Source organism: Ostrinia nubilalis, chromosome 22 (assembly GCF_963855985.1).
Source record: "Ostrinia nubilalis chromosome 22, ilOstNubi1.1, whole genome shotgun sequence".
In the NCBI taxonomy this organism is placed as follows: Eukaryota; Metazoa; Arthropoda; class Insecta; order Lepidoptera; family Crambidae; genus Ostrinia; species Ostrinia nubilalis.
Window position 1 is genome coordinate 7193157 of NC_087109.1, and position 13425 is coordinate 7206581.

General features: G+C 37.3%; 1 long non-coding RNA gene across 1 annotated transcript in view; it reads left to right on the forward strand.

The window, feature by feature from the left end:
- The window catches only part of LOC135082909 (uncharacterized), a 219061-nt gene extending 206032 nt beyond the window's left edge, over nucleotides 1–13029 (forward strand). The window contains exon 5 of the long non-coding RNA XR_010259517.1: nucleotides 12790–13029. This is a non-coding gene — a long non-coding RNA (uncharacterized LOC135082909). The remainder of the gene's footprint in view (nucleotides 1–12789) is intronic.
- The last annotated feature ends 396 nt before the right edge of the window (nucleotides 13030–13425 follow it).

Genomic DNA, 13425 nt, shown 5'->3' on the forward strand with positions numbered 1-13425 from the left:
TTCATCATCAACCCAGCTAAATGATCGGCGGTACCTATAGCCAACAACATGTTTAGAACTCTTTTAAGGATTTCTCCACAATTACCCCCATTCTCATACAATGACATTTCGAGATGAATTAATGTAAGAAAATCGGATCCGCTGGGTGAACTTGATGGACGAGGTTGAAGATATCTTCAAGATATCTCTACTTACACTTGGCCTGCGGATGAATATGGAGAAAACAAAGCTTATGTCCAATGTCCATGTTGCGCCCTACCCAGTTTTGGTTGGGAGCTCAATTCTCGAGATTGTTGACAAGTATGTCTACCTCGGACAAACGATTCAGCTGGGTAGGTCAAATTTCGAGAAAGAGGTCAATCGTCGAATTCAACTCTGCTGGGCAGCGTTTGAGAAACGACGCAACATCTTTTCGTCCAAAATACCTCAGTGCCTGAAGACTAAGGTCTACAACCAATGTGTGTTACCAGTGATGACTTATGGTTCGGAAACGTGGCCTCTCACTATAGGCCTTATACAGAAGCTCAAATTGCACAGCGTGCTATGGAGAGGGCTATGCTCGGTGTTTCTTTACGAGATCGAATCAGAAATGAGGAGATCCGTAAACGAACTAAAGTCGCTGACATACTAGCCCGACGGATACAAGCTGAAGTGGCAATGGGCAGGGCACATAGTACGCAGAACTGACGGCCGATGGGGCAGCAAGGTTCTGGAGTGACATGCAATAAATAATTTGAATTTGGAGTGGAGGCCGCGTACCGGAAAACGCAGCGTGGGACGTCCACCCACAAGGTCAGCAGTGGACGTCTTATGGCTGAGATGATGATGATGATGATGACTTACACTTGCAAGGGATATTTACCGATTTAGCTGCTCTTTAAAACTCAGCGATGTGGTGTTTCAGAATCAGCGTCTCGTATAAAACTCACTGGCCGACTAGCGAATTCACTTACGCATGCGGCATGACGCGTCGTTGTGCAGGCACAGTGCAGGTGTGAGTGTTGTGCGACGAAGTGCGGGTGCGTCCAATCAAAACTTCGCTTGTTTCGCATCCATGATGCATTCAATAGATATTTTGGTTTATGATTTTATGATAAAATTTTTGAGGTAAAAATATTCGAAAAAACCGGATTTCAAAGTCAAAATCCGGATTTTTTTATAGCCTCAAAATCCGGATTTTTCAGATATTTTCGAATTTCGAATAATCCGGATTGCAATCTCTAATCATAATTGCCCTGTGTAATTGTAACACACAAACAATGTCATCAACGTTAAGAGACATCGGAAGCTGCGGTCAGTGCGGCGCAACGATAATATGTGTTCTCACGGGCTCGCAAGTTTATCGCGTACCAGACGGGTACTAAATAAATAAATAAATCTTATTTGCCAGTAAACATAGTATTCAAAGATGAAATAGTATTTCAGACATATTTAGCCAGAGAATTATGCGAACAAATGATGGTAGAAAATTTATGAAAATTGAAATTATGATCAAAATGTGTCAAAACTGCGCTGTTAACTCCGTTCTCTGTGCTACTTAGTTCTTGACTCACACTCTATTCACAATCACATTGGAGAAGATCTTAGCGTCTGGACTTTCCATCATCGCCTGATATGATGGAAAGTGATTATCAACCCGTAAGCAGAAACTAGCTTCACTCGGAATCCTCAACCTGAGAGGGGATGGCTGTCTTACCCTAATGCCGAACCATAACGTTAATTTCAAGTTTTAAAATTAATGCGGTATTAGAGTTTCTCTCATTATCAATCTTCAAATATATTTTTTTGGTTTAGAGTTTTTTGAACAATTTCTACTCACCCTACAGGGGTGATGACCCCTGTTTTGGTCCCTACGTCAATTTTCACCTTTTATCGCTAGTACCTACTACGTACTATAATAGTAGTTACTACTAGGGATATACTCATATTCCATTTAACCATCTTACATCAACGCATTTTACATCAAGATTTTGTTTTTTAAATTATTTTTGTTAATTACACTGATGAGCATCCGTCCCAAATCTATTATGCAAATGTAATATTCAGAAGAATCTCAAATGAAACAATTTAGTAACGGAACTGCATAATTTTAGTCAACAAAACAAATAACAGGACCTTTAACTTTTTTAAATTACGGTCCTTAATGTGTCAACTTAAAATGCTGATCATTCGCTTATTAATGACCAAATTATTGAGAGCTCTATCCTGGTACGAGTCGATAAGTATTGGTAGACCAAGATAAAATAGGTGTTCCCAAATGACCAAAAATCTTAGACCCCTCTTTCAATAGACATTAATACAGTATCAAAGGCCAACATAAAAAAGCAAGTTTTGTACCCAACGACCTTTTTTCTTCAAAATTTGCATCGATGGCTCCAGTTTCCGGCACGTTTGACTTTTGTACAGAATTAGTATAAATAGGCAATTAGTAAACTAATTAAATATATTTAAGCTTAATAAGATGCTTTGATAATTTCCGTTTGTAAGCACAGTTTTTTTTAGTTCGTAGGTCTTTATGCTTAAATATAGAGAGTAGGGTCAGATATCTTTGGTTACAATATTATAAACCTTTTGTAATTTGGATGCTAACGGTCTATTTACGAGTAAATATTTTGGTCCTCAAATGTCCCTGTAAACATTAGAATAACAACTAAGATAGACATACTAAGCAGCGACCTAAAAGCAGCCCTGGAAACCTTTATTTTAGTTATAAGTAATTTAGCATGCATTTCATCATCTACGTCCCTGCCAACCAAGGCACTTACAAACATAAGTTCCTTTTCATTTAAAGAATTAAAAGCACCTTGAAAAGGCATCCAAGATTTCTGATTGCCCACGCGTATCGATTGAAACGTTGATGCATCCGTGGCCCCAAATGACTACCCTGCGGCAGTACTTACTGTACCGAGAGCACTGGCCAGTGACAACCGATGGAGAAACGGTGCTAAACTACATCCAATCAACGCAGGCACCAATTTGCTGCTAGCATGCAAACTGCAGATAGGGTTGCATTAATTTATTTTTTTAAAGATTATTAGCAATTTGTATTGCCCAAATTACTAATAGTCCCGTTAGCCTCTCGTTGTAAGCTAAATAAGCTTGTGTTACGAGTGGGCTCACTACAATAGTCGAGCGAAAGGTGGGATTCGAACCCGCGTTCCTCGGATCTCGAATCGGCCACTCCGACCCCTTCACTGTTCGGCTATCGTGGCTATAAAATTATCTTTATTTCTATAGAGACTAATTGAATTAGTACTTACAAATCGTCGAATGCCTTTAAGGAGTCTTCTTGACTCATTCTTTTTAGCTCTACCAGCGTTTCGAGACGTAAACATTTGGCAAGTGCTGAGAAGTGAAACATGGTCCGGTCTGGCCGACTTTTGTTAGGTTTTTACTTTACCCCACCAGTTGAAACTTGAGGCGCACAGTTAAAGCCATGGCGCGATTTTTTTTATTATGAAATATTTTTCGGCTTTTAGAAAATAATTCTTCTTCTATGTCGGGCACTCTCGCCAGAGTGGTCGTGGTTGCTGACGAGGTACACGATGGCGTGTTCTATGTCATCTCCGAGGGTAGCTCTCCTGTTGATGTGCTTCCATTTCTGATGCTTAGAGGCGTCGCTAGCACACTGGACCATGGTGAACTCGGTAGCCTTTGTGATGGCTTCTATCCACGGGTTGGCGATCGACCGCGTGCTCTCTTGGTTTCCATCTGACCGTTGCCTTCAACATAATTTTAGGGTAAAATGTCCGGCCAAATTAAGCACCAAGTCCGGCTTTTGTGTTTTTGATCGTGGCAACCCTACTGCAGACCTATTAGTCCAGTCAGTTATAATTAGACTTCATAAATTGATTCACTAAACTGACATTTAAATCTTTAACAATAAGGAATCGCTGAATCGGCAGAAAGTGACACAAGTATTTACTGGACAAACAAAACTGTTTTGATTTATGTTAGCTGCCTCTAGCAAATCAAGTATTAAGTAACTTTTCATTTCGTGAGCTATCGGCCTCGATTGCTTAAATACGATGTCACTAACTTTAATTGTGAATTAAATACGAGAACGATTATATCTGTTGCAGGAGTGCAGGACTAATGGAGTTTCGAATAAATACTTTGTCTCGGCAAAAGTATAAACGTAGGACTTCGTCTGGCACAATGGACCGACAATCTTAGAAGTTATTTGATAAGATACCGATTAATACCAATACCATGCTTTAGAAAATTAGGTTTGCAATAAAGTTGACGCTGGTAGAGACGCAGGAAGGCGCTGGACGCTGGCTGCCACCAAGTACCAACCGGTCAACATGGAAATCATTTCCTATGTTCATGATGATGATGAGGTAGAGACGCCTGGAAAGGCTAGTAAGAAATTCAAGTTGTTACCTAATTGGAAAACTCAACTCAAACCTACCTCATTTTTGTTTAACATAAAAAGGAATAATTCTTTACAAAGGGACGGAAGCGTGATTTCAATCAGTAATCGATTGTACAAAAATGTTTACCCAATCTGATGCACATCCGTTATGCAAAAAAAGGGTTTCGATATGTATTCGTAAATTCAACAAAATGTATATTACCTACCTACTCCTAAAGGTACATAGTTTTTAATTTAGTAACACTATAAGTCCAAAAAACTCTGTAAGAGAGTGAAATGGGGGATGAAAAATAAAACAAATCCAATTTTAACTCACAGAAACCAATTGAATTCAAAACCATTATACCACCTTCTGCAGTCGAGTAAAAATAGTCCCGACGCAATCATATTAGAATCTCAATTGCGCCGCAAGGTGGCGCGTGCGCCGCACCTGCGATGTCAACGCACCCGCGCGGTATCCTTTTTGTTTTAAACTGTTATTGAATTATTACGTAGTCGTAACTCGATTGACGATTACAGATTGTTTGCGCGGTTTTTATTAAAGATCGTGACTGGTAATGCATTTTTATAAATTATTATATTCTGCTTGATTAGCCTATTAGTTTATATCAAACGTCTAATTGATAAAAAGGTTTAAAAAATTAACTTTTATGTAACTAATTTTAAAAGAATGGGTACCAACTTCATCCCCTTTTAGAAATTGCAACAAACATTATGTAGAGCTCAATACCGTGCATAATTAATTTGATTTATCAATCGTTCATGATAAATTAATGTATCCAAGACCTTATGGACAGAATAGGGTTTTATTTTGTCGTGGTAAAAAATACTTGTTGTACTTTCACAGACTTTTGTAACTTCACAAAAATGTATGCATAGAAGAAACACAATGCGTAAACAAGTAAAATTGAACGTACCTACCTAATTCTTCATTATGATGACTAATTGCAGTGTAAGAAAATGGATCATAACCAATATGAAGTCGAAAGTGCGTACGCGAATGACTCAGTGGCGCGATATGCGAAATATAAAAATATTCGATCCCTCTACCAAACAGAATAGAGATGGGAAATAGTTTCTCCGTAACGGAATTACTTACCGGTAATTTAGCTGATACCTATGTATTTTGACAGGATCTGTAGAGATATCAATAGAGACTGGTTTGATGTAAAGGACCAGTGCACATATTTTTTCCACCATAACCAATTTAGAAAACAACCAGGTATCAAACGAAGAACTCACCGTCAAGTTTATTCATTTACTAATTTGATATCGTGCCTTTTTTACAAAATTGCGTCTCATCAACATCATTTATTTTACCTATCAATATAAGGAGTCAATTACTTCAGCAGTCTGCTGCTGAACTTAGAACTGACTAAAAGCGCCAAAAAAAGCGATCGTTTTTATCACGCTACCTTGCATAATCTAAGAAATCTCTAACCCAAGAAACATTATACTGCATGACCTAATATCAGTAGTGCTAATATCGGCATACCGGTACTACCGCAAACCAGTCAATCACTAGCGCACCACAGACAGACGCTGTGACTCACCCTCCATTGGACAATCGTTGAATCATTTATTGTCTGGGCATTGCTTCGGACAAAGAGCAAGCCACTGAGTATGTTCTAACCGAGATAAACAGTAGGTGAGAAGGAAGGTACTTACTTAATTACCTATATTCTTCCTCTTATCGATCTTTAGTGACGTGCAGCACTTATAAACGCACCTAGGCAGAGTAAAAATAATGAAATGCATTAATTTTACTCTACAATTCCTACTTTATTCCAATTTTCTGACAAACAGGGTGTTAATGAAGTAGTTTTTATAAGAAAGTAAATAAAAGCTTGTAAAAACAGAAGAACGTAGGTACCGTGTAGGTACACAGCTAAAAATAAAAACACAATTTTGTTAAATATTGAAATGGGGTTGACAATTTCACGTCCAAGAAAATTTAACAAAAAAACTTTATAGGTAACAAGTCGAATTGCTCCCATGTAGAACTCCAAAGCAAAGCGATCATTGATAGGTTTTCGAGAAACCTACCTTTTAGAAGTTTTACGCCCGTATTCACAAACGAAGCAGCAAATCGAACGCACAGTGTTGAATAGAGCTCTGTGATTGGTTCATGTGTCACCCTGTGCGTCCACGCGCACTGTGAGACCTCATAGTAATGTTTGTGTATACGGGCGTTAGACCTCGGTTTCAAAAATCGATCATTTTAGGTAGAGCTGATTCGTTCGTACCCAGAGCTCTCCTAGCCTAAATTGTAAGCAATTTTAATTTTATCTCAATACATCTAGTCATACTCGTAGCACAGTATATAATATATGCTCGTAGGTCGTCTACCCATGCGGGTCAACGATCATCGTCAGGTGTACCCACAGAAGTACAAGACTACGTCTAAATGTGGGTAAAAAATAGCCATGGAAATGACGCATAAGGAAGCACGGACACGTGCTAGGTTGAAACGAACTGTGCAGCTGTAAGCCATCTCAGGTTAAAGCTGTAAGTACTTCATGCAGATTATTCTAGATATTAATCTTTGATAGGATAAATGCCACTTTTAAAGAGCCTTTACCAGGCCTGGCTCACTCCGCGCGGTACATTCGATAATTACCTACAGCGAAGCGCCCCGCCGGCGGGTATTATATCAGTCGAGTGTCACGCGCGCGCCCGTCAGGACGCTGGCGTGCGTTGTAGTACCTAATTCTATGATCGAAGTATTATTTAAAAATGGACATAAAGAGAAAGAAATATTGTGCGGCGTTCGGGTGTTTAAATTCGAAAAGAAATCTACCGGATTTATCTTTTTTTTTCGCTTCCCAAAGATGCTGAAAGGTATGTTGGCCATGTAGGTAATCAATAATTCTTAGGATAGTATAGGAACCTAACCTACCATGACTACTGCTCAGAATGCGTTCGTTCGTTTCAGCCAAATGACGTCCACTGCTGGACAAAGGCCACTCCCAAGGTTTTCCATAATGAATGCGTACTTACATACATAACGTGTCATGAGGTACGTACCTCATGACATATTAAGTAGATTAATTATTTTTTTCATTAGACAGCAACCCTAACTGCGTATGAAGAGTTCAGAGGCACGCGATAGAAAGAGACAAAACTTGTAGGTGAATAAAATTGTAGGTACGTAGTGCTGTGCGAGCTGAATTACACTTTATCGCGTCGCAGCAAGTCTCGCATTTATTTAAATCGTCTTGCGGAGTAATCCTTCTGTACCTGTACTATTACTTATTCTGTGCCTTTACACAGGTTTAGAAAGTTATGTGCTATCAAGCAAGTGACAGTTAAACTCATAAGTGAAGATGAACGGATAGATGTAAAGTTTCATCAAAATCCTTCCTATAGTTTTAACATGGAGGATTATCAAAATCCATATTCAATCCATCCACTTTCCTAAGTTTTGCGTTTGTCATACATGGATAATACTTAATTAAATAGTTTTTAATCAATCGTAATGATAGATAAGTATACCTGAATCACAAAATTATTATGAAGCCTCAATCATAGGCTCTGTTTCTATCCTTGTGGACTACAAAACGTGTTTTCCGACCAAACCAAGAAATACATGGAAACTATAATTACATATCACTTACAGTCATTATTACTACGAGTACAATTAACTTATTGTTTTGATCATTTAACCCACCTAGGTCAAAGCCCAAAGCTTATGGACATTAACTTATGTCAGGTGTTACCTACAGATGTCAGAATAACTAGGCATTGCAAAACCTATTGTGCATTCTGTGCATTTCAATCTATTTGTTTATGGTAATGCAAAATAACTTAAAATGAATAAAAGACAAAGTGTGTACGTAATTAATTTATCTATTCTTACTTTGTCTTGTCAATCTTTTCACTTACGCAATTGTAAATTATTCGTATTGTAATGTAGATTCTAATAAAGATTGCTGCTCCTATGCATTTACTCAAAAATCTTCTTTATTACACGCCAAAAATAATGATATGAGGAGAAGAAACGTCATTTTGCCTAATTTTCCTACATTCACGACCTATCATTGTTATAAGCAAAAATATTAAACGGTTCAAATAGTCAAATCTAAAATTTTACATCGTAAATTCAACCATATCAACTTATTAGTCTCGCAATACTTAATTGTTATTAATATTTGAGTCTAACTTCTGTGAGTATCGAGAATTTGTAGATTCCCTTTCAATTCAATTCAATAATGCCAAAATTAACTAAGTCTAGCCCACGTCATTACAAGAGCTAAAAGAAATTACAATAAAAATAACAATTCATGACTTTTTACGAGCGAGCCTTAAGATGCCACCCCATACTTTTACCTCCGACCGAGGGAATAAATACCATGGTGCTAAGCTGTATAAAATGGGAGGGCTAAATCCATCTGCCCTCCACCTGCCATGGGATTTCTGCCATCGACCTCAGGGAGGCTCTATCCATAGGTATCCGCAAATATGTAGAGTCCCGTAGGCTTTTTAGTATAAAGTTAGCACTTTTATGGCTTTAATAGCCAACTTTCGATGTCTTCATCATTTCAAGGCATAAATGACAAATTAGAGGCTTGACCTAAATGTAATATGTAATAGTAATTTTCTAAAGTAATCTATTCATAAAAGACAACTACATACTTCTGAACGGATTTTGATGAAAGTTTACAGTATTATTGTTTTATATCAGACTAATATAAAAGTTCTTGAACTTAACTTATAATTTTAGAAATTGTGATTTTTCAATGCCTAACTTTGAACTGCCGTAAAGTGTTTCAGTGCCTGATTCTGCAATGAAGCTCAAAACTCTATTCAAATTGAAGCATAGAGTCGAAGCTCTTATATGTGGTACGTTTTATCTTATTTATAGAGTCCTTTAATTGGTCAACCAATCCTCAATTTAGGCTTGAAATGGAATTTAACTTTGAACGTTCGTAAGAGCCTAGAGTGATTTCAGAATATTATAAGGACCATACTCAAACGAATGATCTGACAAAACACATCAGCACAGCTTTTACAGGTTACTAACCCTAAAACACTGTTAGCCACACCCACCCTTTCGCATTCCCGAATTCATACAACGGCTCATGCGACAGTTAGTCCAGCCCTTTGCATGTCCTCAGTAAAGCAAATATCACCTGTAGCCATTATGAATGCAGCTGGTGATGCCAAATTTGGCGTTTTTTAACCCCATGACCTGGTTTCGGCATATGAATTTTGTTGTGTCCATTTTGCATAATTTAATTGCAACAATTTCATATTCATGTTGTTATCGTATCGAATTTACATTATAATTATAATTGTTGCGAATTTTGGTAACAGACAACTTTTAACATTGGAGGTAGGCAATAGCCTTTAATTAGCATTTTTTACTTGGGTAGTTACAATTAATTTGTTTAGGCTGCACCACCTAACTTTAACCGTTCAATAATCGGTGGTTTTTGTATGGAGTTTACCAGATTTTTGACGTTTGTTAAAGTTAAAGTAAGATGATACAACTCAGCCTTAGACGTGCTTACTCACTCACCATTCCCATCGCATCGTTAATTTGTTTAGGCTGCACCACTGCAGGACATAAGACTTGCTGACTTGCATCTTCATTATTGGGATTTAGAGAAAGAAGAAATATACTAAAACATTAAACATAAACACAGCGTTTAAGAATACTTGTGTAAGTTTTTCCATCACCACAGTTAGGTATACTTCTTCTCATTATTTGTCCCTTAAGTGGTAGAGTTAACTGGGATCTGGGACGTATTAAAGAGCTTTTTAAATATTTAAATTGCAAAACTAAATGACTGTGTTGACTTGACTGATTACTGACTGATCATAATTTGTATACAAAATTAGTAAGCAAGGCTCAGAATTAGTAAGTAAGTACTTAACAAAATGGAAAACATCTCGAAACACTATTCACAGTTTGACAAACTTCCAAAAGGCACCCTTTACACACTTGTCACCACAACAGGTGCCGAACTGGCCATTCCAATAAGAAATTGTAAATCTTAAAATCCAGCTACAAAAAGACCAGGTAGCGCTCAGCTGTGCGGGCAGGTTGGATGCCGGCAGATGCGCACAGCATCTGCCTCGGCGCGTGCGCGGGATCAAGGAGTCTTGATACTTGAAGCGAAATTAATGGGTAAAAGGATTTTGAGTGAAACCCTCCAATAAGACTAACGACGATTAGTCCAGAATAGATTAGTAGTACGTCTTGACCTTTAAACTAGTTAGACTTTAATTTGGAAGTCTTAAGTTCAGTTCCCACGGGATAAATCGATAGAGCTAAGGTAATTCCGTAAAGAAATGTGATTCCGTGGCATGTTATTTTTAAGATTTCCTTTTAACTTCTCTTGCTATGCTAAATAGGTAATTCACCACAATACTCGACTACCTTTTTTATCAAGCGTTGATGATACTTAACCATTAGTTTGGTACTGTCATGATTTCTGTCCAAAAACTACCTACTTACTTTATTTGTAGCAAAAATAGACTTAGTACGGGATAGTACTATTTTTTCTGTAGATACAGACAAATTTCAGATTACTAGTAAGCACTCTTCACCTTTCTAGGTATGGCTAAAACATTAGATTAAATGCAACCTTTGAGAATATCAATCCAACATTGTCCAGAGTTTATCATGAAACCCAATAATACGAGAAAATACTATCATATTATTGTTACCATACTCGTAAATATCAAGTATTAAGTGTCATCGGTCGGCGTACTCCGCGGTCAGCTGCTCGGCGGCGCGTGCGCATCTCGCGGCAGCCTGTCTGCGCGATAAAGCCGCCCGCGTGAGGCTGCTGCTATCCGCAAAACGTAAGCACACAGCGTGTACCAATTAATATTTAGCATGGATCTCTTTTATTGAAACTGTTGAACATATTCTGTCGCTAAGCCAAAGTATTTACATTACGCATATTCTAATGTAATATTGCTCGGAAGAATATGCAAAAGTTGAATGGAATGGAATTTGAATAAAAAGTGGTTTCAATTTACTGCTCTGCTACGTTTTCTGTTGCTGCTGTTGGTATTGTATGAAATTCTTTACTCTACTATAATTTTTGTTTTGCAGCTTTGGGTACTCCTGTTTTAACCTCTATTTTACAGACTTGTACGAAACTCTTCCACTTCGCATTCTCACTGCTGCAAACTCTTGTGTAGTCAGTTTTACAGCTTGGCTTCCAATGAGACTTAACCATTAAATTTTAAATAGTTCTGCTGGGAAATATCTGTCGGTACGTTGTATAATCACTAAAAACTAGCTGTAGTTATTATTAGTGAGGTGTAGGTTTGCTAATATAAAGAAACATGATTGTGAAACACTCCACGTGCTCGTGCAATTCTACTATTAATACGACAGTTTTTGTAAAATTTATTCCGCTTCAGCATATGACCTAGGCTCGCCTGAGAGCGATGACTCACGGTTGTGCCGACATTGACCGTCGATCTCTACACAATTATATCGCAACGTAACGTTATGTCATTTTAATGAACCGGCGTAATTACAATTTGTTACCACGCGGTTTTGGATAAGCTGATGACTTCATTTTATATTCACTTGTGGTTACTGCACTGTTGTAGGTCAAAGGTTATGTAAGTCATGTTTACTGTGGTAGATTTGTAATTTAGATGTTTTAATTTGCGCTAGATGGCGCTGATTGGTTTTTAAATCACGGTGTAGTTTGTATCCTTGACAAGTTTAGTTTTACATTTCATCAGTAAAATTTACATGTTTTAATACAACCCTTGTATGTGTTGGTTTTCTTCCCTCTTTTAGTCCTGATTCAGTTATCCAGTTTATAGGTAATTATTAAAATAGATAGAAGATATAAAGATAACGTTAAAATACATGTATATCTCCAAATAATTGAACCAAAAGACTCACAGTCTTCGATTCCATATCGAAAGCTCGACACGCCAGCTTTAACAAAATCTTGAACAAAAAGCTTAACTATCCTGTGTCTCGTGCCACAAAAACGGAACTTCAAGCTTGATTTGAGAAGCTTTTTATTTACGTCCATTAATTGTTTGTTTATGAGTAAAAACTTGATTCTATTTCCTGAGATAGTAAGGCTGATTAACCCAAAATAAATCTTTGGGGTGTAGATATACCCGGTCGAAACATTAACAGTCTATACTAGTAAATATTGTAAACACGAAAGCATAAGGATGGATGAATCACTCAAAAACTAATGGACAAAGAATAAAACTTAATACTACTATAACATAACATATACTCAGAATAATACATAGAGTATCTACTCTATTAATTAAGCTTGGTTTTATAAAAGTTATACGCGGACGAAGTCATAGACAAACTAAAACGAATCTTGATTAAACCTGCAGACTTGGTTCCAGAGACTCCTTTTTACTAAAACACCCACTACATACCTAACCTACATTGTTACATAAAGGACAATGTTCGTTCTCCATACATTGTTCGCCTAAGAACCAACAATTTTGACATATTACTACCCGAAAGCGAAATAATACGATTCTGTGTGTAAGAACAATGATTCCTGATGGACACTTGCCATAAAATTAATGATTAAGAATATTAAATCACAGCGATTTTATAATATGTCGTTTATGACAACATGGCGTCTAATGTATTAAGTGAATGTATGAACACCGATTCGCGAAAAATGTTTTGTATTGTCGTCACGCCGAGTCTCAGCCAAATAGTATAAAATAATAGAACAAGTTTTAGAAATACAACTCGGCATTCCACTTTTATAATATGCCCACATATTGCACGTAAATAAACAACATGAATCGTAGGTTGTTTCCACCCTTGTCATCTGACACATGAAATAAACTCCTATTGTATTATAGATATCGAAGCCGAATCGTATATAATAATAGAATGGGTTTTGGAGATCACTCGGGGTTCCACTTTTATAAAATACCTACATATTGCATAAAAATAACACGAATCATGAGTTTTCTTTTCACCATTTACATCTGACATGAGATAACAAACTCCTATCTCCATGACTACCGTCGTAGTCTATGCCAAAGACTACAATATTTTAAGCAAGAAGTTTCAA